The following is a 6,624-nucleotide window of genomic DNA, read 5'->3' as shown; positions in this document are numbered from 1 at the left end:
TAAGCTAACATGGAAGGTACTACAGATTCTTAGGTCACAAGAGGTATAAGAACAAAGACAAGGACTCGGGTAGCAGCTTGAACCACTAAGGATCAGCACAGATCACAACCAGGTGGGGAACCACCACTCGTCTTAGATGTGTGTGTCTAGAAAGTATGTGCATGTGTGTTTATTATTTTACTCAAAAAACTAGGTATTTTCAGTGGGTAACTGAGTGACACATTGTTTTCTCCTTTGGAAGGTATGGATTTTCACTTTGCAATATAATAACCACATTTATATATGACCATATAAATGAAAATTAATTGAAATAAAAAATTTGGTTCTTTAGTTGCACTAGTCACATATCAAGTACTCAGTAGTCACATAAGACTAGTGGATGTTGTGTAGGACCATATGTGTATAGACCATACTCAGACCTATTGCTGTGGAGTCTATTCTGACTCATAGGATCCCTATGCGATAGAGTAGAACTCTAAGTATTTACAGATGCAGACTTGCTCATCTTGAGGCATCACTGGTGAGTTCAAGCTAGTGACCTTTTGATTAGCAACCAAGTTCTGAACACTGTGCCAGCAGGGCTCCTTGCAGAGATCACAGAGAGCTAGAAATTCTTGCTAATGCATGCATGTATTCTTCTTGTTGTTGCAGATGTGACTGTCCTTCCTTGTTTATTAGGTATGAGTTTTACAAACGTTAGTTATATTAGTGGTGATGGTGGAACCGAAGATTATCGCACCTTCTTGAACTATGGGGGAAATTGTGACCACGACTCTTTTTACCTGCAGATGTCAGACTGCACATTTCCCTGTCCTTGTGGACTGGCTTAGTAATCCACTGTTGTCAAGTTTTTTTTCAGATAACTTTATGGAATGAATCAATGTAGATAAGTCCAAAGGATTCCTACATGAGATCTTCATCAACCTAGTAAGATTTCAGGGTTCTCAGGGCCCCCACAGTGTCATCCAGCTCACAGCTCAGCAACAGGCTGAAGGCTTCCAGAAAACTTCAGCTGGGGAATGTGGATTCAGGCTTGCCATAGGTCACACTCTTAGAGAGCTTGTGGCTACCTTGACACATGCAAATCTAATAGATGACACAACTGTGCTTGTATTCTAATCTACACACCTTATTTGGTTGGGTGGGGAGGTGGTGCTCTTGTGTAGTGCAGAAAAATGGTGGTACTGAAAGCAGCAGACCCCAGAAAAAGTGAATCACATAGAATTGTTTCATCTTCTATAGTTGCTGTATGTACAGCTGATCCTTGGACAACATGGGTTTGAACTGACCAAGATCCATTTATATGTAGATTTTTTTCAGCAAATATAATGGACCCTTCTATGATATAGGCACTGAAACTAAAGTGTATAGTGGAAGAAGGATAGGTACCATATCGAGATATTTTTAGAGAAATGAAAACACAAATAGGTCAGACACAATTTAGGATGTATTTCCATAAAGTTACTGAGGGTGCCTCTCCTGCTTTCCCTTCCATCTTCTCCACCTCTTTCACCTCTGTCACCCCAGAGATAGCAAAATGAACCCCTGTCCTTCCTCCTCCGCCTCAGCCTACTCAATTTGAAGATGATCCTTCTTGTAAACAGATGACATAAATGTACAGTATAATAAAGACAGTACAGTACTGTATGTTTTCTCTTCCTCATAATTTTGTTCATAACATTTTCTTTTCTCTAGGTTGCTTCATTGTAAGAAAACAGTGTATATAATATATAACACAAATATGTTATGTATTATGTGTTAATCGACTAAGGCTTCTAGTCCACATTAGGCTATTATTAGTTACATTTTGGGAAACTCAAAAGCTAGTTATGAATTTTTGATGGCCCGGGAGTTTGGAATTCCTAACTCCCTATGTTGTTCAATGGTTAACAGTATTTGTAAGCACTCATTTTGTCTTACCTAATGGCTGCTGCCAAGGAGCTCTGGTAGCGTAGTGGTTACGAATCGGGCTGCGAACCTCAAGGTCAGCAGTTCGAAATTACCAGCTGTTCCGCTGTTGAAAGATGAGGCTTTCTGCTCCTGTAAAGACTTACAGCCTTGGAAATCCTGTACAGGGTCACTATGAGTCGGAACCAACTCCATGGCACATAACCAACCAATGGCTGCCGCCAGATGGAAAGATGTGTGCTGTGTTCTTCTGCACGCTTATATTGTGTATATGCTGCTTTTGAAATGTTACTTGTAGCATTTATCAGAACGTAGTTTCTCTTTATGGCTGAGTAATATTTCATTGCATGTATGCATCTGTGTATTTTGCTTATCTATTCATCTGTTGATGGGCTTTGTTTCCACCTTTTGACTACATGGATGCACCTTGAAAATATTTATGTTGAGTGAAAAAAGTCAGCCACTAAAGGACAATATTATATGATTGTACTTATATGAAATTTCTAGAATAGGCAAATGTATGTTGCTGTTGTTAGGTGCCATTAAGTCATTACCAACTCATAGTGACCTTATGCACAGCAGAACAAAACACTGCCTGGTCCTGGGCCAACCCCACTATCATTGCCATGCTTGAGCCCATTGATGCTGCCACTTTGTCAATCCATCTTCCTGGAGGACTTCCTCTTTTTCTCTGACCCTCCACCTTACCAAACATGATATCCTTCTCCAGTGACTGGTCCCTCCTGACAATATGTCCAAAGTATGAGAGACGAAGTTTGGCCATCCTGGCCTCCAAGGAGCACTCTGGTTGCACTTCTTGCAACACAGATCTGTTTGTTCATTTGGCAGCCCATGACACTTTCAATATTCTTCTCTAACACCATAACTCAAAAGCATTAATTCTTCTATGGTCTTCCTTATTCATTGTCCAGCTTTCACATGCATATGAGGTTATTGAAAATACCATGGCTTGGGTCAGGTGCACCTTAGTCTTCAAGCTGACATCTTTGCTCTTCAACACTTTAAAAAGGTCTTGTGTAAAAGATTTGCCTAATGCAATATGTAGTTTGATGTTTTGACTGCTGCTTCCATGAGTGTTGATAGTTGATCCAAGAAGAATGAAGTCCTTGACAATTTCAATCTTTTCTCTGTTGATAACAACACTGTTTATTGGTCTAGTGGTGAGGATTTTTGTTTTCTTGACATTGAGATGCAATCCATACTGAAAGCTGTGCTCTTTGATCTTCATCAGTAAATATTTTAAGTCTTCTACACTTTCAGCAAGCAAGGTTGTATCATCTGCGTATCACAGATTGTTACCTGTAGTTGTCAAGGGCAGAAGAGGAGGGGAAAAGGGAAGTCACCGTGTAGGGGACATTGAATTTCTGTTAAAGATGATAGACAATTTTGGGACTGGATGGTGGTAATGTTGCAGCACTGTGGGTTAATGAACTGTGCTGAAAATCGGTTTGAACTGGAAGATCAGTGGCTCAAGCTTACCAGCCACTCTTCGGAAACCCTACACAGGGTTGCCATGGGTCAGTACTGACTTGGTGGCACCTAACAACAACAACAACAACATTAACAATGGTGGTAATGGCTGCACAACATGATTAACTTAACCACAGAATTGTAGATGTAAAAAAATAGTTTATTAGTGTGTTATGTTTGACTTCATTTAATTCTTATGTGTCTAGTGAAGTGTGTGTGTGTATTTGTATGGTTTGTGAGTTGTCTGGGTGCCTGCATCAGTGTTTTTTTTTTTTTTTTTTTCTGCATGAGTGTTTTTTGAGTTGTGTGTGACAGTGTTTGATTTAAGAGCAGGATGCAAATTGGTGTGAAATCCTTTCAATCCCCTACACTTTCCAACTAATATGAGTATAGTTCAGAGAGGGTTACAAATCTGCACTGTGGTTTTTTTTGTTTCTGTGACACTGTGTGTGACAGCCTCTAGGGGTTTGTGCTTGTGTATCTCACACTCACCTTCTGACTCTCTTCATCTTGAATGGGTACAGGATGTGGGAGCTAAATGTGTGACAGGAATTGTGTGTGCATTTGGCCTGGGGACACAGACTTACAGCCTGACCCTTCTCTTGTCTCAGCTTTAGACAGAAACAGGCAGCTTGAAGCATAATCCTCTTTATACTAAGTCAGTGGCAATTTATCCTTGTGATTTGAATGCTCCTAACTGTGGCATTGTGGGTTAATGCGTCAGACTGCAAAGTTGTTTGAACTGCAAGGTTGATGGTTCAAGCTCACCAGATGCTTCTCAGAAATCCTTACAGGGTTGCTATGGGTCAGAATTGACTCGACGGCACTTTACAACAACAACAACATTCTCTGGGTCTTCACTGACCTTCAACAATTCCTATGTTATTCTTTTTGAGAACACAGTACCATCAATTTTGGAACCTATTCAGAACACTGTGAATTTTGATATAACTGCAGTCTCTCCATACTCTGGGCAGATTATTGGGCAAATTCTCACTCACTCCTTAAGTATCCTCATGACTCAGTTGTTTTGAAGCAGTGGAGATGGATGGCGAAAGAGAAGCCATGACAGACAAGAAGAATATTTCTTGGCAAATCTATTTCAATGTAGATGAAGGACTGTGGGTGTGGTAATTCACAGGGACCATAGTATAGGTTTTCACAGCTTCCCTGAAGTTGGGAGAGACCACGGAAGTATACAGATTTCAGGAAATCCTTTAATTTTGATCGACAGCCTCCTCATATTTGTGTTATTGTTAGTTCCTGCAATGTGCTCTTGATCACTCATCCTGACAAAATAATAAGAATATTAATGCTTTGAACACATGCTTTGTGCAGGGCATGTTCTAAGCATATTTCTGTGTGGGAGAGAGGAGGCAGAGAGAGAGAATGCATTGGGGATAATTTTTACACAACTAGTAAATTGTAAAGGCAAAAGATAGACAGAAGCACACAGCAGTCTAGTTGATGAAACATGTTCTTAATCAGTACTCTATGAGATTGCTTGGTAGAAGGTCAGCAGAAAAGAAGATCCTTAGAGACTGGTTGACATAGTGGCTGCAACAATGGTCAGACATAAGAGTGATTGTGAGGATTGCACGGGACCAGGCAGTGTTTTGTTGTGTTGCTCATAGGGTTGCTGTGAGTCAGAATCATTCAGCGGCACCTAACAAAAACAACAACATAAAGTTGTTTACTAAAATGTGAGCTTCCGGGAGAAAGAAACTCTGTCTTATTTGCTACTCTTTCCTTAGTGCCTATCATAGTTTGTCAAAGGTTTGGAAGATGTCTTTCTAGAACATGTCTTTCAGGACCACCAATATGTAAATGAAATGCAAAGAATGAAGCACCAATGTGTAAATGAAATGCAAAAAGCTTTGTCTAAAGGCTTATACAGTCACTTGGAGGAAGTATGTGACCACGTTGCAATGACTATGCTCAGCATTTCTAAATTCTTGATATTTCCCATTTCATTCCATTCCCAGGTACGGAATTGCAGCATGAAGTGGGAGAACCAGAGGAGCACTGTGTCTGAATTCCTCCTCCTGGGCCTCCCCATCCAGCCAGAGGAGCAGGGCATGTTCTTCGCCCTGTTCCTGGGCATGTACCTCACCACAGTGCTGGGGAACCTGCTCATCATCCTGCTCATCAGGTTGGATTCCCGCTTCCACACTCCCGTGTACTTCTTTCTCAGCTAGTTGGCCCTCACTGATATCTCATTTTCATCTGTCATTGTCCCAAAGATGCTGATGAATATGCAGACTCAACAACTATCCATATCTTATCCAGCATGTATTTCATAGATGTATTTCTATTTCATTTTTGGCTGTGTTGATAAACTCCTTCTTGCAATGATGGCATATGACAGGTACATGGCCATCTGTCACCCTCTGCACTACACCACCATCACAAGGAAGGAACTGTGTAACTTGCTGGTTGTTGGCTCCTGAATACTGTCCTGTTGCAATGCCCTGTTGCTCACCTTCCACCTGGTTTGATTGTCCTTCTGTGCTACCCTGCTCAAGCTGTCCTGCTCAAATACTTCTCTCAATGAACTGGTCATGTTCATTTCAGGAGCTGTGGTTGTCATCTCTCCATTTATTGGCATCCTGGTCTCTTATGGCCACATCGGGGCCTCTACCTTGAGAGTTCTTTCTACCAAAGGTATCTGCAAAGCTTTGTCCACTTGTGGCTCCCACCTCTCTGTGGTGCCTCTATTTTATGGAACAATTGTGGCACTGTACTTTTCCCCTCATCAGGCAATTCCAATGAAAAAAGCATGATTGCTTCACTAATGTATACAGTAGTGACCCCCATGTTGAACCCCTTCATCTGTAGCCTCAGGAACAGAGACATGAAATTGGCTCTGGGGATACTTTTCAAAAATGGTATTATTTTATCCAAGTGAAAGCCATCTGATGATGTTCTTACTTCATCCACTGACACTGCCAGAGATTCCTGTTTGAAAACTTGTGTTGACTGCCCATGCCTCTGGCACTCTCTCAACTGTTCTTTGAATGGGAATTATGCTCTTGGACCTTTCCCTTTCACGTTGATTTTATATGTTCTCTAGTTATTCTTCTATAACCCTACATATGGCATTACCTACAGCACAGACTCACCTTTGTAGTCTTCAAGACACCAAAGTTCTTATTTGTTGGGTGTGTGATTGATTGCTCTGAATAGATCACACTATTGCCTTATCTTTCTGAAGCAATAGGAAAG

General features: G+C 41.0%; 1 pseudogene; it reads left to right on the top strand.

Annotated features, from left to right (window-relative positions):
* The first annotated feature begins 5,399 nt into the window (after positions 1–5,399).
* Positions 5,400–6,307, top strand: LOC102835965 (annotated as a pseudogene).
* The last annotated feature ends 317 nt before the right edge of the window (positions 6,308–6,624 follow it).

Source organism: Chrysochloris asiatica, unplaced genomic scaffold (assembly GCF_000296735.1).
Source record: "Chrysochloris asiatica unplaced genomic scaffold, ChrAsi1.0 scaffold00081, whole genome shotgun sequence".
NCBI lineage: Eukaryota > Metazoa > Chordata > Mammalia > Afrosoricida > Chrysochloridae > Chrysochloris > Chrysochloris asiatica.
This window is presented reverse-complemented; position numbering and strand designations above follow the sequence as displayed.